The sequence below is a fragment of the Lissotriton vulgaris genome, chromosome 6 (assembly GCF_964263255.1).
Source record: "Lissotriton vulgaris chromosome 6, aLisVul1.2, whole genome shotgun sequence".
NCBI lineage: Eukaryota > Metazoa > Chordata > Amphibia > Caudata > Salamandridae > Lissotriton > Lissotriton vulgaris.
In genome coordinates, this window is record NC_141694.1 from 463,338,146 (window position 1) to 463,361,211 (window position 23,066).

Consider the following 23,066-nt stretch of genomic DNA (forward strand, 5'->3'; position numbering starts at 1 on the left):
AGTCAACTCCCCTTTCTTGCATTCTCCAAATTGGGTTTGAGAATGGATCGTGTAAGAAAATGCATCTTCTGTTAGGGAGGTAGTGAGTACTTTCGAAGTAGTAAACAGGTCACAGTTTTTATGTTCCGACTTTTATGAAAGTTGAAATCCTTCAGTGGGGCAAGGTTAAAGGCCACTGGATGACATGCCGGTGAAGCAGTTTATTTTGTCTGGAAAAAGTTCTGAAAGGGGATATTCAACTACATTGCCACTGAAGTCCTACCTTCAGGCAGATACTTTTTGCACAAATTAACACACTGGCACCAAAAGGACTAAAACTCAACAAGGGGGAGCACAGATATGAGTTTTAAGATTCAAATCAAAAAGCTCTAAACAAGTAAAGAATACATCAGTAGTCACTGTTCAGGGGTGACTGGAATCTAGGCATGATTTCAGTCTCATAAAGATTGAGCACAAGTTGGATATGCCAAGCAAGTACCTATGAAACAAAGATTTTACCTTGGGACTTAGGGCCTCATTTAGATCTTGTAGGATAGGTTGCACCAGGGGGGCGGAGCTAGCCGGTGTCGATGGCGGACGCGTGAGCCTTCGGCTCCTCGCATAGCCCCGGAAAAATCCTGTTAAACTATCCTTAATTGTGCCGAACATGTCCTAGCGGGCTCTCGAACGCCTACTGGCACCCCCGGCTGCCTTTGGAGAACTTTTGGACCGGCTGTGTGTGAGCCTTCCCGACCATTTGAGGGTGCTGCTCCCGGCGACGCGGCAGTGACGGACTAGGCCGGCAGCTGCGCACTATCCTGGAGAGGTGGCCGGGCGACGTCATCGGACGTGCGGCCTCAACGCCGAGAGTGATCGGGCTGGGTGCGGACCGGACCGAACATTGGATTTATCACTGCTTGAGGAGTTCTCTCCCTCCTATTCGGCGACTGCTCATAAGTGAAGGGCCCGGAGGCTTCGCGACCGGGGGAAGCATACAACTCTGACCGTCTGCACCATGAGGCGGAGCGCCCACTAACTTGGTGCCATAGCCGATCTGGCTCTCCGCTGCGGCGAACCGCTATCCCGCTGCCCCCTGGGGAGAGGTAAACTGGGGCAGGAACTGTGGTCCTGACTGCCTTCTAAGCCATGAGGGTGAGAGACTTGCTGCAGCGCGGGGAAGGGCTTCGTCCGCCATTGCAGACGCCATCTTGGTCACGTCGGAAACCCGGAGACTGGTGGCAGTGCTTCGCTTGCTTACAAAGATCCCAGGGTTGCATACTTGGCCTGCTGCCGTAGAGGGGCTCCCCCGCTCTACACCTCAACACAGTAGGGACTGCGATGGGGAAGAACGACGCGACCCAGGGGAAGCTCTCCTTTGAACGGCGCCGTCCGAAGGGGTCGGAGGTGGCGGCGCCGGAGACATCGCCGAAGGGGGCCACGGCGACAGCCCCGGCACCCACGGAACTCAGAGACATGTTAGCTGCAATGGAGAAAGGCATCCAAGATACCATTGCATCTGTGGGTACCAAGATAGACGCTCTGTCCTACCGCATGGATCGTATGGCGGAGCGTGTGGATAAACATGCGGAGCGCCTAGACATGGCGGAGCGCCGTCTCACTGAAGCGGAGGAGGTTCAAACAGAGTGGGACAAAGAGCGAAAGCAGTTTGATAGGCTTCTTCATGTTATCAGGGACAAGACAGAGGACTTGGAGGCGCGCTCCCGCAGATCCAACCTCCGCATCACAGGCGTAGCGGAAACTACACAAACGGGGAAGATGGAGCTGTACGTAGAGAAACTGCTGAAGCTTCTACTGGGTGAGGAAGTGTTTTCCCCCATGTTCATTGTGGAACGAGCGCACCGCACGTTGGGCCCACAACCTCAGCCTGGCGCGCCTCCTCGCCCCATTATCGAGAAGTTACTTAACTTCCGCGACAGAGACACGGCCCTTCGAATGGCGAGGGAGAAGGGCAAACTACAACATGAAATGAAATGAAATGAAATTTGATTTGTAGAGCGCATGGCTGCCCGGAAGCGTCCCAGCGCTTGCTTAGGGAACCCGTCCTGGTATTCCCCTGCGAGATAACCCATTACTGGGCATCCCCAAGGTGAAAGCCAGGCATCCCGCTGCGAGGGTATGGATATCTCCATATACCCGGACTTCACAGCCAAGGTGCAGGAAGAGAGGCGACAGTTTGCGCCATACAAGAAACAACTCAGAACTTTGGGCCTGGACTATGCGATGTTGTATCCCGCCAAGCTCCGCATAAACACCGGTGGGAGGTCGTATTACTTCACGGACCCTAAGGAACTTCACAAGTCCCTGAAAACTTGGACGCGGGAGCGGAAGGAGGCCCGGCGAGGCCAGGACGACGACGCCGGCTCGGCATCGAACCTGGAAGAGCAGGACTAGAGGTCACTGTAGAGAGGTTTGGTACTCTTCCATGGAGGCGGCCACCTGACCCTGGCGCCACAAGGACTCCATGTTTGCAGAGGCCCGAGAGGTCTACATTCGCTACACAGGGGTTGCTTTGTTAGGGTGTGGAGATGCTGATCGGACATAGGTCCCACGCACTGTTGGTAAGGTAGCGGATGCAACTTGGGAAGGTTTCATGGACAAATGCTGCAGAACTGGGGGGATCAGTTTGGGTGGGGAAGGGCGGATATACTTGCTATTAGAGGGGCACTGTTACATAAGAGGGGCCGGTCTGGGGCGCTGATCACACATTCCTTCGGAACAGTTGGTGGTGAACTATTTTGGCGCGCTCTGCCCTGGTGCCTTTGGTTGAGATACTCTCTGAGGGGTTAGTGTTGAACTGTTGAACACTACACTTGTGGAGGGTTGATGGGGGGGGGGTTTGGGTGCTGTCTGACCAGGTTGGGGGAGGTCGGCTGTGGGTGGGCTGGTGCTCGAGGGGTGGGGGCTAGGATTTGGTCTGTTGGGGTGAAATGTTGCCTGGGGTTGTTTGTGGGGTTTAACTGTACAGAGTGTTTACTGCGGTGTGGTGCTGTCCCTGTTCGGAGACGCTGGCTGGCGTTTTTGAAATTGCGTGAACTGCTGTGTCCTTATTCGCCTATACCTGATACACATACACGAGTGAATCCTTGTAATGTCTAATGCTGCACCGAATTTGCCTACACATGGCCCGGATACGCTAAAACTTATAACTTGGAATGTGAGGGGTCTGAACGACTTCCGTAAATTGAGGAAGGTCCTTAGCTATCTCAGTAGACATCATGTGGACCTAGCCCTATTACAGGAAACGCACTTACCACACTCCAGCAGAATGCTACAGGCTAGGGGATTGGCTGGGAACATAGTCGCCGCAGGCTTCACGACACACGCCCGTGGGGTATTGATTTGGGCCAATCCTTCCTCACAGCTGAAGCTCATCCCAGTGCACACTGACCCGGAGGGCAGGTACGTCATGGCTAGATGTGTGGGTAAGGGCCTAGATCTATTGGTGGTGAATGTTTATGGCCCCAATTATGACCACCCTGAATTCTACGCAACTCTGTCAGCTCTCGCCAGGTCACACACCCAGCCTTGGACGCTATGGGGCGGGGACTTTAACTTTGTATTTGACCCAACTATGGACCGCTCCGCGGGCGTTGCTCGGCGCCCGGTGGCTTCGGCCTCGTATATGAGAGCGGAAATGACTAAGTCAGACTTGGTGGATGTTTGGAGGGAGAGGCACCCCACGAAGGGCGGTTTTACCCATTACTTGGCCTTTCATGATGTCCACACTAGGATAGATTACTGGTTGTCGTCCCCCCAGGTACTTGGCAGCACTAGCGCATGCGAGGTCCTCCCACGCACACTTTCGGACCACTCCCCTATCCTTCTACACCTCTTAACAGCCAGGAAGGGGATTCCGGCCTTCACCTGGAGGTTCCCCCCTTTTGCGTTGCTCGATGAGGCCTTCAGGGGGGAGATCGCGGAGGACATAGACCAATTCTTTGTGACAAACATAGGTACAGTAGACGACTTCTTTACGGTCTGGGAATTTTTTAAGGTGTACATCAGGGGGGTGGCTATGTCCAAGCACTCAAGTGTGCTACGCTCCTTCAGAAGGGACCTCACCACTTTGGAGAATAGGATAGCGGGGTTAGAGGCTAGGCGACTGCAATCCGGCGGCGATTCTGAGGGGCCGGAGATCACCCAACTCCTGTCTGAGTTTCAGGCTCTGGCAGACAGAGAGATTCTATATATGGGTAAATATGCCACCGCCAGAGTGTACGGGGAAGGGGAAAGACCTGGTGCGTTACTGGCACGCATGGTACGGAGCTCTAGACGCCCATTGGTTGTCGAGGAGCTGAGAACTCCGGAGGGAGACACCGTCACAGACGAGGAGCAGATACTTGAGACCTTCAGAAATTATTACGCAGGGTTATATCAATCCAAGACGCAGGGAGTGGAGGACGAAATGGAGGACTATTTAGATCATATATCCATGCCGTTCCTCAAGAACTCGGATAGGGAATTCTTAATAGCCCCCTTCCACCAGGACGAAATACTGGAAGCTCTAGCAAGTATGAGATCGGGCAGTGCCCCGGGCTCGGATGGCCTCACGGTTAGTTTTTACAAAGCCTTTCAGGACCTACTGCTGCCACACTTGGTCACCCTCTTTGATGCAGTTTGTGAGAACGGTGAAATGCCACCTACTATGCTTGAAGCACTGCTCATCACTATCCCTAAACCGGGGAAGCCGCCTGACCTCTGCGGCTCGTACAGACCGCTCAGCTTGCTGAATGTCGATGCTAAGATTTATGCTAAGGTAATAGCCACTCGTCTGGCCTTATTGGTCCCTGGACTGGTCGCCCCGGAGCAGTCCGGGTTTGTCCCGTGGGCACCATGCAGCATGTCAAGCAGGAGAACAGCGCGCTGGCAATCTTCCTTGACATGGAAAAGGCATTCGACTCGGTGGAGTGGCCCTTCATGGTACATGTATTGCGGAATTTGGGTTTGGGCGAGCCATTCATGCAGCGGATTGGGGCGCTGTACCACCGTCCCTCTGCCAGACTGCGTTTGGGCGATAGAGTGACGGAGCCGATCTATATTGGAAGGGGCACGCGACTGGGTTGCCCCCTGTCGCCGTTGCTCTATGCATTGGTGGCGGAACACCTGGCATGTGCAATTCGGGAATACCACAGCCTGGAGGGCATCAGTTTCCCCACCTATAAAATAGGGATATCAACCTATGTAGATGATACACTGCTGTATGTTAGGGACTCGGAGGCTAACTTGGCCGTGGTTCTTCGTGAGGTGGTCCGCTTCTGCTCGCTTTCGGGCCTGAAGGTGAACTGGGATAAGTCAATCGCTTTTCCGCTCACCCCGGTGACATGGCCGTTCGCTATGGAATACCCGCTTCAGTGGTCCTCCGACTCTGTTCGCTATCTGGGCATTCGCCTTCATACAGATCCCGAGATTCTCATTCGGGACAATTACGGGGTGGCATATAGCAAACTGGTCGATGACGTCGATACCTGGATCAGGCTTCCACTCTCCCTTTCGGGTAGAATCGCTTTGATGAAAATGGTGGTGCTCCCCCGATTCCTGTTCCTTTTCCTGAATTTGCCTGTGGTATTGTCGAAGGTCTTCTTTAAACAGCTCACCAAAGTCATGATAAGACTGGCCTGGGGGGGCAAACAGCCCAGAGTTCGATGGACGACCCTGACACTCCCTTGCGAGATGGGAGGACTGGGAGCACCGGACCTAGAACGCTATTATAGGGTAGCACAGGCATCGCATTTACACTCATGGATTCATGGTGATGCTCGGACTCCGCATCTTATACTGGAGCGGCTATTTGCGGATCCGCTCCCTCTGCCTGCCACTGTCTGCCTGCCCACGGACCGCACGGTTGGACAAATGGACTCGCTTAAGGCGACCAACCATGCCTGGAACCATTTGGTGAGTTCTCGTGGCAGCACATTGCTATACTCCCCACTGATGCCCGTCGAGTGGGCCCTTTGGCTCGACTCGTTGGGTGAAAAAGGAGTGATAAAAGCCCTGCGGACCCTTGGCGTGGAGAGAATGGAGGACCTATTCGCGGACGGCACGCTTAAAACCTGGGACCAGCTGACTCCCACGGAGTCAGGCCACACCCTGCTACAGAAATTCCAATATCATAGACTCCGCTCTGCGTTCCGTGAAACACTGGGCCCAGACTTGGAGGAACCGGAGGAGGTCCCGGAACTGACCTATGTTATCAAATCTACCTCGCCGGCGAAGCTCGTTTCGCAGGTTAACAAGTTGGGTGTAGCGCATCAGCGATTGCAACCCTCTAAGGCCAGGGAGGCCTGGCAGGCTGATTTTCAATCCCCAATCGACGATCTTATGTGGCGATACTGCTGCTCTAGCACGCGTAAGATCTCATTGAATGGCAGGCACCGGTTGGTGCATTTTAAATATCTACAGCGGGTGTACTATACACCTGAGCGTTTGCACCGTTATGGCCTTCGCCCCACAGCTGAATGCGAGCGCTGCCGGACAATGGTGGCAGATTTTTTCCATTTGGCATGGTTATGCCCTGGGGTGCAGGCATACTGGGGGGATGTCTTTGCCGAACTGGACCAGATTCTGGGGGAGACCCTGCTCCACACACCGGCGCTGGCGCTTATTGGTTATTCTAAGCCACTGGCCCCTTCTCTGCGTCGGCTGGTGGACATGGCACTGTTATTGGCGAGGAGAGTGGTGGCGGCTTGCTGGATGCGAGGGCCCCTGCCAACCAAAACAAGATGGATGCGAGACCTACAGTATTGCTGCACCCAGACAGAACTATACAGCGACCTGTTACCGCCCAGAAGTAGGCCCAAAAATTTCTGGGATCTTTATAAAGAATACCTGCAGAAGAGGGAGGAGGAAGGCTCTGACACATCCGAGGTGGTTGAACTCCAGGATGGGGTGGAGGAGTAGGCTATGACTGTGTTCTTCGCTATACTGGAGGGGGGAAAGTTGGGAAGGCTCCGAGTTAGGCGGGGGATGTTGAGACTGGGGGCTGCCGGGGGGGGGACCGTTCACTGAGGGAGGTTGGACACTGGATACAGAGTAGGTACACGTAGGTACACAGGGAGACATGTCAGTTAGGGCAGGGCTAGCGGACACACAGACACACTCTAGAGGGCGGGGTGGGAGTTTAGTTGGGGTCGTTTTTTGACCTTGTCTCAGTATTAGATCTGTTAACCGCGATTGTAGTAGTAGATTGCCAGTTGCCACACCGAATCAACACGAGGCCTACCACAAAACGCTTATACTGGCACAGTTACACAATCGATGCATTACCTCGCCGCCGGGCCCCCGGGATGCCGGCAATAAGGCTGTGTTCGTAATAATCCTTTTCTGCTCATGTAATGATCATACTTTAAGTGGAGATGCACTGTGCTCAAGTGTTACATTTGGTGTTGTCAATGGCTTTGCTATCAATAAAGATCTTTTTAATAAAAAAAAAAAAAAAGGATAGGTTGCACCATCACATGGTGATGGATATACCTTCAGACGAAATATAAATCCCATAGGACATAATAGGATTTTATATTTAGGCGGATGGACTATCCATCACTGTTGTGATAGAGTAACTCATCCGCCAAATTCTAAAGCATGCTCTTAGTCTCTTTATTAGAGCTCATAATCCACCAGTGGATAAGGGTACAGGCTGAATCTAATGATAAGTTCAACAAAGCTGGAAGTCTTCTCTCCAACGGCCTTCTGAAACACATTTTCTGACATAAAGAAACTCCAAGTGGTAGAAACATATTACTTCAGACCAGCGAAGATGTACCTTGGCCTGATTGATATGGGTCACTGTTTTGGTACCCCGGTGGCTGAAATCTGGAATTTTTTGTACAACCTACAGCTTTTTAAGATGGTAGGAGAAGTCCAGATAGACTCAGCCAATCACTCCAAGACCTCAGGAACAACACTTGGGGTTCAAGACTTACTCCAGCAGATGCCACCAGCAGGGTTCAGTGAGTCCAGGTCCAGTAGCAACTGGTCAGGATGAATGCCTCTTGCAACTTGTCATGTCTCTGTAGTCACACAGGAGTTCACTTCTTTGTCCTGGGTACAAGTAAAATCAGGTCCAGCCTCGTGTATTTCCCCCATGGGTCTCAAATAGTCAATGCTGTTTTTCTTATTTTTTTACACAGGGACAGAAATTGTTCTTGGGGGAGTGCCATGCAATATCTCATTTGTTTTTGGACTAGCTGGAGTTGAGGGGTGATTCCTGCCTCTTGCCTACACGAAAGGGACAATACTCAGTAGTTACTGATTGCCTTAATCCAGCTATTCTGTCAGTGTACCTTACTCCTATATTCCAAGATGGGGACACCCTCACCCCTTGTTCAGAACCTGTGTGCTGGTCCAGAAATGTGCCCAGGAAATAAGTATTCCCTGCCTTTGTAGTCACTCAAAAGTGCTTCTAGGGGTAGCTTCCCTTCCAATTGTTTTGGAGAAAGCCTAGGAAACAAAGGGTTGCCTTCCCCAGATCTCACCTTATATTTTTTGTGAAAGGGTAAACCCTTTACGAGTTAATGCCATATTTAAGTCCACTCTAACTGGTACTCTTGCAAGGGGATGAAGGTCTCTAACCCAGGTCATTGTTGCTCCTCTGGGGGTAGTTAGGACATCTTACTAAAGTTAGGCACTAGCTGGGCAGCTGCTATACGCTAATGCACACTACCCTTCAGGAGCTTCATGTAGGGAAAAGGTAACTTTCAAAGTTTCTTTTACCAAATATTTATTTGAAAAAAACATCATGCATCCTGCCTTGTGGGCTGGAAGGCTTACAGAGGGATGACTCATTGATATTTAATGGGTAAGTGTGTTTCCCTTTTAAAATGGCTATATTGATAGATCTGCCTTAAGGTTTAAACTGGAGCCAATAGGCTACAATGGCAGATATAAAACGCTGTGTTGTTATGTCACTGAAAGGCACAATAAATTCTACACCCAACAAGTGAAATTTAACTTTTCATGCTAGGGGTGTAGTTTTCAAACCTTATAATATAGCCTAATATGACGGTTAAATACGCCAATCTGAAATTAACCAATTTTATATGCTTTAGGCACCAGGGCACATATACTGGGCACCACTGTTCTCAATAAGGTGCGCGCGCACCTCTCTTCCTGTGAGCGTGCACTCCCGCATGTGGAGCGCGCACACACAGGGAATCCCGAGTGAGAATTCCCGCCGCCGCTTTAAAACGCGAGCGGCATGAAAAGCAGTCTTGTTTGGGGCACTTGCTGTGTGGGGAACTCTCAAGGCTTTTGTTTAAGTATTCGTGTTAATCACAGCCCCTTCACGAACTAAACAAAAGCCCGGAGTGTTCCCCGCACCGCGCTACTAACAAAAGAATAGAGCATGTTTAAAAACACAGCGTGTAAGTACACACTGTATTTTTAAACGTGCTCTATCTACCCTTTTGTTGGTAAAGCGTGGTGCGGGGAGTCTGTGGGCTTTTGTTTAAGTATTCGTGTTAATCACAGCTTGTGAAGGGGCTGTGATTAACACGAATACTCAAACAAAAGCCCACAGTCTTCCCCGCACCGTGCTACTAACAGAGGAGTAGAGCAAGTTTGAAAACACAGCATGTAAGTATACGCTGTGTTTTTAAACGTGCTCTACCCTTTTGTTGGTAAAGCGTAGTGCGGGGAAGTCTGTGGACTTTTGTTTAAGTATTTGTGTTAATCAATGCCCCTTCACGAGCTGTGATTAACACGAATACTTAAACAAAAGCCCACAGACTTCCCCAAACTGCGCATTACCAGTGCTTAATTTGTAAAACAAGTGCCTGGGCCAAACCATACTCAGAAAATGTAACAGAGTACATAGCTGCCAAGGTTTCAGATTGCTTTGTGTGACATTTTTAAATGTCAGTGCAATTATTAGTAATAGTTTGAATTCGAAGGGTGCACAGCTTTTGAGTTTATGTGTTGCTTGTTAGATTTTTTAGGTTCTCCACAGGTGGCGTCATTTAACCCCTCAGACGCCCTACTAATAAGTCTCACAAGTGGTTCCAGTGGTTCACTGGGACCATCCCTGAGGGAAGAGTACAAGAGGATTCCCACACAGTTTTATTGGTCTTGAATAAATTTTCGATGTTTATTGTTTTTGGAATTTTTCAACGATAATCATTATGTTCATTTCACTTTCCACAGGTAAGGCATTATCATTTCAACTTTATATCAAATGCATTTCGGGCATTTATGATGCCCTTCATCAGGGTACGATACTGTCAACAAAACAAAACATAAAACATGTTTATAATACAATTGAGTGAAATCATTGTATCACATTATAATTCTGTTACATGGTAATTGTGTGTGAATGTGAATTTGTATACCAGCTGTTGTCCCTCGTAAACAAGGTAAGAAAAAGGTAAGGAAATAAATATGTTTTTTACGACTCACATGCCTGCTCTTGACCGTGTTTCTTATGTGCTGAAATAAAGCATTGAAGAACGTGAGTCCCTTGCTCACTTTGCCACTTCTGGCCCTTCTGGCTTCTCCCAATCAATCAGGTGCAGAGCAAATGTGGACTAATGGATGCCCTGTCCCATGTGGGACCCAACCAAAACTGGATGTGAGGCCCCAAATACACGGACATCAGACAGCTGTCTAAATAATTAAAGTGAAAGAGTCAACAATCAGCTGACTCGGGGACACCACAGTTGGTCATTGAAGCCATAAGATGAGGCATAAAACAATGTTAACAATCAAGGTGCACGCTATGGTGATCTTTATTTCAAATACGACTCAACTCAACCCTAAAAATCATTCACTCCAAGCGATGCGGTCAGTCCCGGTCAGCGCGCAACTACCAGCCCAGCAGTGCAGCCACCAGCGTGGCACAGATGAGCTGCCTAATTAAGAGTCAACACACAGGCAACCCTATAAAAATAATTACGCTGAGAGGTGGGCCTCAGTCAGTGTGCCGCTATCTGCCTAGCCCTGCAACAAGCGGCCCAGATCATCACGTCTGCGGGGCTGTCACAGAGCTACACCAGGCTCTGACACCGCTGCACTGAAAGTAATTGCACCAATACTTCAATCGCTCACCCCTACCGGCCCAATTCAAGTTTTGTTAAGTTGTATCTCGCAGCTGAAAATTAAGTGATCACCAGACACACACTAAGAATTCAGCTGTAAGACAGACAGTGCACGCAGGCGAAGATCTCAGCACGCTAATACAATTTAAACCACATTTTATTAGAAAAGAGAGCAATACCACTGACTTACTTTTAGAGGCGAAAGGTTGCAAACTGGTACAGGCACAACCGCCTCTTGGCCACAACCACTCCAGCAGCATGAAAATTCAGCGGCGGAGTGGTGTGTTTTGGGATCTAGCAGTCAGCGTAGTCCTCTCCTTGGGTTGGGTGGGACTCGGGTTCGCCGCTGGTTGAGGATGTCGATTATATTTTCTAAAATATTATTACTGTGGTCTGAGCAGCGCTCATTGCCACTGCAGCACCCATAGCTACAGCATCTCAGGAACTGCAGACACACGCCCGTGCAAACGTGCAGAACGCAGGAAGTTACGTTAGTCACGTGTATATGAGTATTCTGCATGGTTGGAATCCAATAATTGTTACATTGTAGCAGCTTAGCAAGAGAGCTGCTGGAGCCCCTAAAGCCTGCTAGGAGCCATTCCAACTTTCGTTTAGCATTACACGGGTGCATAATTATCAGCTCTAGAATGGCTTGACATCGAAGGTGCAATATGCCTATTATGCGTGACTTTGCATTTCAGTGCGGTGATGCGGACCTACACACTGAAATGCTTTAGTGTCACACCTGATGCGTGAAACTTGGCAGGGATGTGAGTATTGTAATTGAATCAAGTTTTCTGTGGCCTGAGAGATTAAGAACTGCCGGTGTTATGGGCAAGGCATACCATTGTGGTCCTAAAACCCTTACGGCAATGTTTGTCAAAGTACAAAAGATGTACTTCCTGTACCAGTACCAAAGATGGCCTCAGGAGTCAGTACTTAAAGTGACCGCTGCTGTTTCAGGGGATTGCACTAGTGAGACCAGGTGCCGGAAATTGCTGTGGTCACTATGACTGTGGTGTTTTGATAATCATATTGTCATTTATTATCCTGTGGTGGTGAAGGACATCATGCTGCAGGTGGCCTTTGCTGGCTGTGCAACACTATGTACATTCATAACACGCATGGAAAATAAAAAGACTCCTAAAACTTCTCAAGTGTGTACTCTGACCAGGGCTTCCGGTACCGCCTCAGGACTCTTTCTAAGCAATTGCTGATAATAGTCAAAAGGAAATGTAACAGCATGAGACTAGCCCTTTTCAATGGTTGTTCTTTAGGTGAAAGCATCTCTGCTCATAAAAACAATAAAGTCTTTTCACTGATTTATCATTCATTCATATTCAAAAAGCAAAACCAATATTGAGATGGTAAAATGAAGTTGATCACGGAATTAGCTATAAAACACAGAATATATTATTTACTAGGTGGGATAGTGACGAGTGTGTACTATCATTATAACTTAATGTAGCAGGACAGAGATGTGCTGCATGCACAAAAGTCAACTGTCAGAAATCATCATTTTTAGACTGATCTGAGGCATCAATCCTGACTAGAAATGGCCTACACACAAGGACAACCCATCCTTGCTTTATTTTTGAAATATCAGCAGTTCTGTTCTGTTGTACTGTGCTCTTCCTTGTAATTATTCAAATCCCTCATCATCATCATAGTGTTCATTTCAGCAAAATGGCATAAAAGAGCATGTTAAAAACAGTACATAAAAATGAGAAAACAATAAAATCATTTATACTAATTTTTCAATTCATAAAGACTTTCATAAAAATCTAGCACATTGCATATCCTAAAAAGTTCACTTTTAAACAGTTTAAAACAATGGCAGATTTAAGTTGCAATTGGAAAGTTTAAAATAATGGCAGAAGATAAAACCCATTCCATCTAAGCATCCTTTTCTGTCTAAGCCTCCACATGCTCATCAAAAAGCTAGTGACAGCAACTACAATACATTGTCTAGTGCCCCTTCTTAATATTCTATACACGGTCCAATAATTCCTAAAGCCTAATTTACGGCAAAGTGTTAAAATCAATTTCCTTCTAATACCTTGCTATGTTGAGCAGAAAAATGCAACATGCGCAGCTGTTTCGATCACCCGCGGGCAGAAAAGGCAGATCTTGTCAGAATCATGGGCATCATGTTTCCATTTAGCTGTGAAGGAGAAAGTAGGCAAAGTCCCAAGTAAAATTTTAAATGTAATATATAAAGCTTACGCAAGGGGAGGTTCAATATGATCCAAGAATGCCTACACATGATAATCAACTTTAAACTACATAAAATAGGCAATGAGGGATCCAGCCCACAGAAGATGTAGAATTAAGTTGTCAATATAGCACCAATAGGTACTTTTCACCTCTGGCTTTGAAACAGATGGCCTCTCTAGGGGAAGACCAGAGATTCTCATACACAATCTGATCCAGTCGACCTACAATAGACCAAAGCAAGGTGAATTTGCAGGCCCCAGGCTGACCCAGAACACCTTCTAAGGTGCTACGAAATGGTATCAGCTCTGGGACTGCCCAAAGCCTCTGCCAATACCACATCAGTTTTAACCCAGATATGCCATTAATGCATCTAAGGGCAAGTGGGGCACTGACTGGTAGATTACTTAAGCCCCTCATAAATCAGTTTTTGTTAGCTCAAGGGCTCTAGAGTTCTCCACTATACAAAGTAGCCCTAGGACCTGACGGTCATAGATTTCAAGAGTTGGAGTTATCGGACAAAAAAAAGAGCAGAATAAGTGGAGAGGGATAAGACAAAGTGATGATAGAAACAAAGATCACATGTGGGAAAACTAGAGAAAAGGAAGGAAAAGTAGGAAAAGAGGAAAAACAAGTATGAAGATGGGAGGTGAGGGCAGAAGAAGAGAAAAGCAAAAAGAAAAGGATGAGGGGAGCAATTGGAGGAGACAGAAACAAAAGGAGAAGCAAGACACATGAAAGGGAAAAGTAGAGAAAAAAGGGTTGGATTAGAAGGAGGCATAGAGTCTTTTGGGGGTCCACTGCCATTGATGTAGTATCTTAAAATAACTATCTTTCAGACGGGCCTCCCTTAACCCTCAATCATGTTCTTCTAATGGCTCCTCTGAAACCCCTTTAAAGAATTGTGTCTGTAATTGCACTTCCCTCCGATTATGAAGTGCATTTGAGGTGAATTGCAAGAAGATCTTTGCAATTAGAGTTGCATATAAGCCAGAATCCGTAGCACCATATTCCTTCCAGGTGAGTAGATATTGAAGAATTGGGAACTATGGTATGTAGATAAGTCATGGACCCAGTTTTCCACGTAATGGGTGCACCATTAGAGCATGTCTCCACTGTTGGGTATGTGGAATATTATGAGATTGCACTAAGTCCTAGGAGTGTCTAACTAAAGTATGTAAGTTATCCCTGTCAGCTTGCAGGCTCTCCCCATCGCCCATCTAATTTCTTCTCCCCCAATTTCATTCTGGCCATTCGTTATAATGGCATTTTCAGCTGAAGAACTGCATGTACTTCAGGCAGTCTATGGACCCTTGGCCGTTGGAGTCTTGTGCTTTTCTAAACCTGAAGTGTATTTGCCTGTGTAACCAATTCATGTCATGGCATGTGTATCCAAATTACAAATCTGCCTTAAGCCCCTTGACGTGAGTTTAATGTGTGGAAATGCGCCATCTTTTCAGTTTTTTAAAGCAAAAGTTTGGAGTGCTATTTGGCGCTGCGCACAAGCGTGTTCTGGTTCCTGGCGCACACAGCCATGGCTGCAGCGCAAGGAGACCCTACACTGCTGCACAAAGAGGAAAAACATTAGAGGGAACATTGCTGGGCACTGGAGAAAAGTGTCCTAGTTTTCAGTATCTAAAAATCCTGCAAAAAAATTCAGTAAGCAATGGGGGTGACTATGTACAAATTGGCATTTTCCCAGAGGAGCTCAATATCTTTCAATGAGACAAGCATGTAGTTGTATTCAGCCATTCCTAAATTGGACCCTTTTGCTATGACTGTAGGAAGGTGGATATCTGACTATGGTTACCCCCAAACTTTTTGCCTGGTGTTTAGCTGGTTTTTGACTTAGTTGGCCTGGGATCCTGCTATTTAGGGCCCCAGGCCGATTGCTCTCTCCTTAAAATGGACTCCATGTACCTTAGGTGCATAACACAATTGGAATTGGTTCACCTTATAGGCCCCTGTAACAGTGTACCATAGGTACCCAGGGCATAGGTGTAGCCAAGGCCTACCAGGGGCTGCAGCATGTATTGTGCCACCCCTGGCCTGGCCTCCATATTTGACACAACTGGCTGATCACTCAGCTGGGGTAAGTTGGTGTAAGCACCTCTTGCTTAGATATAGTATCCCTATATCTAACCCTAAACTGGACACATATGTTCCTATCAGCCACTCCTATGGAAGGCCTCATCAATCCTGGAGGCAGAGTGCTTGGAAATATGTGAGAGGGTGCTCTAGCGTGAGCTGAGCCTGTCTGCAGCTGTCGGGAACCACTCCCTAAGCTGTTCTGGGATATTGCCATACCATATACTCTTAAGTGCATTATAATCCTCGCGGTTATATGCTATCTTTGGTTTGGCTTTATCAAAACATGTTGAGTAAGGTGTCATACGAATTGGAATACTATCCCCTCAACAGTTCTGTCGACGGGGATAGCATTCCACCCTTCTAGAGGGACACAACATGTGTGTAGCCTTAACCCCGGTTAAAGTTAACCAGAGCCTCAGCATCACAAAATGGATGCTGCCACCACAGACACATGTCTGACCTCCTGCTGCTGGGAGTCCTTCCAGCGAGGAGGGCCTGGACAAAGGGTTTCCTGCCTGGGGAGGTGCGAGCACCACCCCAGACAGGGTTTTGTGTATTGGGTAGGACAGGGCTGAATAGATTGAGACATGCCTGGGGCACACAAGGTGTCCCTGTGCATAAGCCAGCCCAAACCGGTTCTGGGGCTTTCCAGCCCCAGTCCTGGCGAGGAGCTGGACAAAGGAAAGGGGGTGTAACCACCCCCCTTCCTGGTCCCACCCATAGGGGAGGGACCTAGCAGGAGATCCACCCCTCAGATTGGAATAAGAGTGGGAGCAGTGCCAATGCAACTCAGATCATCCTGAAATCAACTTTAAACAAGAAGAAGACTGGACTTCGACATTCTGCCGCACAGAAGACTGAAGAGAATCTCCCTTGTGGCCTAGGAGCGGCCACCCTGTGAACACAGGCACCATCCAGCACCTCGACGTCTGTTTTGCCGCCGCCTCCCGCCGGAGCCCGAGTGCGGAGCCTGACAAGACTCAGCTTCCCAGACTTCTCACAGCCCGATCCACAGTCCCTGCAAAGAAGGGACCCGTGGAGGCACCGAGAGACATGGGAGCAGACATCTTGAAAGACCTCTGAGACGCTGACTGCGCAGCACCCGAGGCACCCTCGACTCTGTGCTTTAGAGTTTAAAAAGCCCCACAACGGAGCAGCATTTGCACCAAGGATCAGCCCTCTAGCATCTCCACGATCTGCGTGGGGCGCTTTTGCTTTGTGCCACTCGACTCGCCCTCCCGGCCGCTTGTCACGTGATCAGCGGCCATCTTGGCAACAAAACCTACAATTTACACTGTGAGTCTAGTTGCTTAAGACCTGTCCTCGCTCCTGTAGAAAGGAGTACCCGCTCTGACCTTGCTGGTCCGAGTAATAAGCCTTTTTCTTTTTCCCCGTGGCTTGCATTAGCCAAGGCTTGTTTGCTTCAATCGAGTTGCCGACACCGCCATCAGCTAGAGCCTTCAAGGGACAGTTGGTGATCGACTCCTGGACGTCCTTGATCTCTTCGTGTCCATGTGGCTGCAGAGAGAATCAACACCTCATCACCTGTTTGCACCCGACTTTGCCTGGTTCCAATCTGGTTCCACGGTGGTCACCGGTCAGTGACTTTGAACCTTGTCCCCTCTGCTTTCAGGTCTTCACCACTTCAGATCCAGCCTTGGATCCACCGGACACTTCTCCTTCACATCGCCTGCAGCATCTTCAGCTTCAAGCGCCAAGAACCTGCGTGTCAAAACCCGACGCCACTTCGACCCTGTGCACCCACTTCCTGTGGGTGAGGTAACATTGCAACGCCGGTGTCCCTACACTGGTACACACCTCTAGGGTCTGTGTCTTAAGTTTTGTTCCTCTAGGTTCAGCGGAAGTGCCCTTAAACAAACTTTGTGTACTTTTTACGCACCATAGACTTTGTATTGGAAAGTGCGTGCACTTTGAACACTGCAACCGAGTCCCGCGGGCCTTTCCCGACTTAGTCACTGCTAGTCTCGAATAGCTCCAGCGATTCCCAAGGCCCTAGGCCTGTTCCCTTTCCTATTGGTATCTCTTATACCACTTTCTTAGTATATGGTTAAGGTGGCCCCTAGGGCTCATCCATATTGTGCAACTTTTGTGTATTTTAAACTGTCTTGTGATTTAACGCTTGTGCTTCTGTGCTCATAAAGAGTCCAGGGGATTTTATAGTTAATAAATCAATATATATTTTCAATATATATCTGTGTGGTGTCCCTTTCATTTGGTATTCAAGGGGGTTGTGTATGGTAATACAGCTGGCTTCACATGCCTTTCAGAGTTTAGCCTAAGACTGCTTTGTCCACGTTACCACTAGGATAACTGGTCTACAAGGTTGAATTACAACCATCATCATAAGGGTTGCTTGGCATGGTACAAAGTGATCACTAAGAATTAGTGAGCAATATATACCAGGCCAACTTCTCACATTGGTGAGCAGCGGATTGGGATCTGAGCTTGCTGTTGTTTTACCATTACAATCTTTGAGATTATCATTTGAAAGATCATACAGGTACCTGCTAGGTACATATAAAACAAGACTAGTATACATAAGTTCTACTGAACTTAGTTGTTGTAGAGCAAAGGGAGTAGCACACCCTAGCTACAACTACTAGATAGGTTTAGTAGGTAAACACCAGTGTAGGTAGATTGCAACACATCCACCCATACTAGAGCAATGTCTGGAGCAGAGGGGTTTAGTGGACTTACTCCTGTTGAGAGTGACCCTCCAAGGGCACCATCCAAATTTTCTATTTTTTCCTTTAAGGAATTAAGACAGCTTTGTGTCTTAAGGGGTCTGAAGACAGGGCCTTCCCCTACTACAGACCACCTAAGAGAGCTCTTAGACCAGTCTGAGACTCTAAAGCCCTCTAAGGCAAACCCCACAGGGGATGCTGATGGAGGCCATCCTTCAGAGGATGACACTGTAGACACCCTGTCCCTATCATCCTGGTAGATGAGGAAGCCCCCATCACTGGAGCTCCTCAGGTAGACCCAGAGGAGGAAGAGGAAGAAGAGACAGAAGAGGGGGGGAGCAGTGAGTCAGATGATGACAGAAATAGTCAGGTGTTGGTCAGTAGACTGAACCAGGCTAACTTAAGCCTACTTGGGAATGAATCTGGTAACAACCCATTCAGACCCCCAGGTGGACTTAACCAGAAGCCTAGGAGGAGAAGGACTCACTCAGGTGACTCTAACAACTCCCATGCTTCTAGAGGTTCTCATGGTCACTCCAGAAGGGAGATGACTAGCCCTCAGAGAAGGGAACATGAGGCCAAGATGAGAGAGGCTGAGCTTAGGATCCAGAGGCAAGAGTTAGAGGTTGCCCTAGCTAAGGAGAAACTTGCTAGAGCAAGACAGCCTAGAGAGAGTGGATTAGGATCCACTGGTGGCAGCACTATCCAGAAGGATAAAGACAGGTCTTTTGATACAAGAAACCTGAGTAAGATTGTGCCCCCCTACAAAGCTGGGGATGATATCCACAAATGGATGATTCCACTTGAGAGAGCCTGCATGGTACAGCAGATCCCTCAGGAGCAGTGGGCAGCAATCTTGTGGCTCTCCTTTGAAGGTAGAGGCAGAGACAGACTCCTCACAGTTAGTGATGAGGATTCTAGAAACTACATGGTCCTGAAGAGTGCTCTGATTGAGGGGTTAGGCTTAACCACTGAACAGTACAGGTTAATGTTCAGAGATACCCAGAAGACACAGACTCAGGACTGGTCTGAATTTGTTGAGTGTGCCACTAAGGCTCTGGAGGGCTGGTTGCTGGGAAGTAAGGTTACTGACTATACAGGATTGTATAATTTAATTATGAGAGAGCAAATCTTAAGTAATTGTCAAAATCAGCTTCTACATCAGCACCTGGTTGACTCTGATCTGACCTCCCCACAAGAATTGGGTAGGAGGGCAGACAAATGGGTCAGAACCAGGATCAGGCCTAAGAACCAAGGTGGTGACCAAAAGAAAGAGACTACCAAGCCTCAAGCGAAGGGTGGGGATAAAAGTAAGGAAAAGACTTCCCCAGGGCCCCAAAACTCCAAGAATGGGGGTGGGTCCCAAGACACTTCTACATCCCAGAAAAAGCCGTATTGTCATTAAGCATGGGCGAATTTTGAAGATCTCGCGTTCGCGAATTTTGCAGATTTGCGAACTCGCAATCCGCAAAATCCGCGAATTCCCGCGAATTTGCGGATTTTTTTTTTTTTGTGTTCGCCCGTGTTTCTGCCAGTTCGCAAGGGTTTTTACAATTTCGCAATTTGCGAACTTACCTGTCGGGTCGCAAGTTTTGCGAACTTGTTGTTTCTACGTGTCCAGCCTGTTTGGGACACTCTTCTTCATCACTGCCACTCTCTGTCACCACTGCCACTCTCTGACTACTCATGCCACCCTCTGGCCCACCCATGCCACCCTCTGTTTCATCACCACACCCTCTGGTTGTCCAGTGTACATTATTTTTGGCAAAGCAAAGCACACCTTCCCTGCCTCAAGTGACCTGAATTAACTTGGGGCTGATTAATGTGTCACAGAATATTTTTTTAGCTGGCACCTGCTTCCTTAGTGCGCCCTGATTAGTGATCTTTTGCACTTGCTAAGTGCTTTCATTGTTGCAAAATTAGTTACAACACCTGCCCTGCCCCAACTGACAATAATGAATTAGGGGCTGATTAATGGATTTTAGCTTCCAGCCTGGCTCCTGCTTGTCTCCCTTAGCTGTAATTCAGGACCTTTGTGGCATATGTGTAACTATTCTGAGGTTCAGAGCAGGGTCACATAATAGTTGCAACTGGCAACTGAACTCTGGAGGGGCCCCTCAGGAAGCACTACAGGAAATGGCTACTAATGATGAGCCTGAACTTTTGAACCTGGCAAGTAGTTTCAGTTTTGCTAAGATCGTATTTCTGCAATTTAGCACTTATTCGCGGGGCGCGAAGTTGTACTGGGAAGCCGCGAACTCACGCGAACAGTGCGAGCAGTGCGAGCAAAATCCGCTGCTCGCGGATTTGCGGATTTTGCGGGAGATTCGCGAATCTCGCGGATTGCGGATTTCCCGAAAATCCGCAAAATCTGCGAGCGAAACGGATTTTCCGCCCATACCTAATTGTCATACCTGTAAACAGGTGGGGCATTACAAAACAGATAGCTGTTGTCCCAAGAATGGCAATAAGGAGAACCTACCTCCAGGTAAGGCTCCAACACCTCCTGTCACTGTTAGCAGTGGTCCCCCAGGTGGTGGGAGCACCCCCAAGAATTTGGGTGGGTTTACTTTTGGAGGACAGGCGGACTCTGGCCTATCCAGGTCCCCTAACTCAGATACTCTTGTCTATGAGACTGGCATGGGGTTTGCCAATTTCACAGCTTGCCCAAACACTTTGAGCAAGTATAGACAGGAGCCCCTCATCAATGGCTTGAAAGTTGAGGCCTTCAGAGACACAGGGGCTAGCATCACCATGGTGGCTGAATGTCTAGTCCCCTCAAGGCAACTTTTACCTGATGCCAGATATCAGGTGACAAACATTGATGGCATAGAAACCAATCATCCCATGGCAGTAGTCAATCTTAGCTGGGGAGGTGTCACTGGCCAAAAGAGAGTGGCAGTTTCAGCAAACTTGCCTGTAGATTGCCTACTGGGTAATGATTTGGAAATCTCAGCCTGGGCTGAGGTTGAACAGCAAACCCATTCTAGAATGGTAAATCTCCATGGAAAGGTTAGTGGGGCTGTAATGGCTACAGCCCCAATTCAAGATGTCCTTCCTGAAAAGGTTGGGAGGGCTGAGCAAACCTCAGCCCCATCTTTAGATAACTTCCCTCCTGGAAAGAGTAGCAGGGCTGTACTAGTAACAGCCCATACCCAAACTGAGTCTCCTCCTGAAAAGGTTGGTGGGGCTGTGATGGCCACAGCCCAAACTCAAACTGATACATGGGTAGTGAAGCCTGAAATGATGGATCACTCCACCCAAACAGAGAGCATTGAGGAGGAAGAGAAATCTCCCTCCCACCAGACTTTAGGAAAGGATCAGCCTCCTCAGGGAACTGATCTTACCCCTGATGAAGGAACTGTCCCAGGGGTTGTTAGACCTGGCCTAACAGAGCCTCTGATGGCAGTGGACCCTTCTCAGGTGGGACCCAGTCTGAAGCAGGTAACCTGCCCCTCTCTACCTTGCCTTACCCTGCCCAGGGCTGCAGAGGACAAGAAGGACAGTGAGACCCAAAGGGCCCCCTGTCAAATAAAGCACCCCCATCAACAGATTAGGGGCACCGAAACTAGTAGCCCTAGTGAGGTGCAAACTTTAAAAACTCCTGAGGGATCCCCCTTAAAAGTAGTTAGGGACCTCCCCCAGATGGATATTGTTGGGCACAGCCAAACCTGGGACCCTAAGTGCCCAAACCTGAACTGTCCCTCCAGTAAGCCAAACAGAGGGACTCAGCCTCCAGCTTTAGGTAGCCAGAGGTTGACCCTGAGAGCACAGTGCAACTCAGTCAAAGAAAGAAAGGCACACATGGTGGAGAGTGATTGGAGGAAGCTGAGCCCTACAGAGGAGACTCACTTCAGTACTCCATCTCAACACCAGCCTTTGACTTTGCAAAGACACACCACAGGTAGAGATTCCCTATGGTGGAGACCCTCAGATACCCTTAGGGTGAGGGATTGCTTAGTGGACCATGAGACAGGGGGTTACCAAGCCAGAGCTGGTACTTCCTTATATGGCCACTTAGGCAATATAGGCTTACCTGGTCAAGGAGAGCCTTATCTCCTTTCGTTTGGGGGGGGGGGGTTATGTAGGAAGGTGGATATCTGACTATGGTTACCCCCAAACTTTTTGCCTGGTGTTTAGCTGGTTTTTGACTTAGTTGGCCTGGGATCCTGCTATTCAGGGCCCCAGGCCGATTGCTCTCTCCTTAAAATGGACTCCATGTACCTTAGGTGCATAAAACAATTGGAATTGGTTCACCTTATAGGCCCCTGTAACAGTGTACCATAGGTACCCAGGGCATAGGTGTAGCCAAGGCCTACCAGGGGCTGCAGCATGTATTGTGCCACCCCTGGCCTGGCCTCCATATTTGACACAACTGGCTGATCACTCGGCTGGGGTAAGTTGGTGTAAGCACCTCTTGCTTAGATATAGTATCCCTAAATCTAACCCTAAACTGGACACATATGTTCCTATCAGCCACTCCTATGGAAGGCCTCATCAATCCTGGAGGCAGAGTGCTTGGAAATATGTGAGAGGGTGCTCTAGCGTGAGCTGAGCCTGTCTGCAGCTGTCGGGAACCACTCCCTAAGCTGTTCTGGGATATTGCCATACCATATACTCTTAAATGCATTATAATCCTCGCGGTTATATGCTATCTTTGGTTTGGCTTTATCAAAACATGTCGAGTAAGGTGTCATACGAATTGGAATACTATCCCCTCGACAGTTCTGTCGATGGGGATAGCATTCCACCTTTCTAGAGGGACACAACATGTGTGTAGCCTTAACCCCGGTTAAAGTTAACCAGAGCCTCAGCATCACAAAATGGATGCTGCCACCACAGACACATGTCTGACCTCCTGCTGCTGGGAGTCCTTCCAGCGAGAAGGGCCTGGACAAAGGGTTTCCTGCCTGGGGAGGTGCGAGCACCACCCCAGACAGGGTTTTGTGTATTGGGTAGGACAGGGCTGAATAGATTGAGACATGCCTGGGGCACACAAGGTGTCCCTGTGCATAAGCCAGTCCAAACC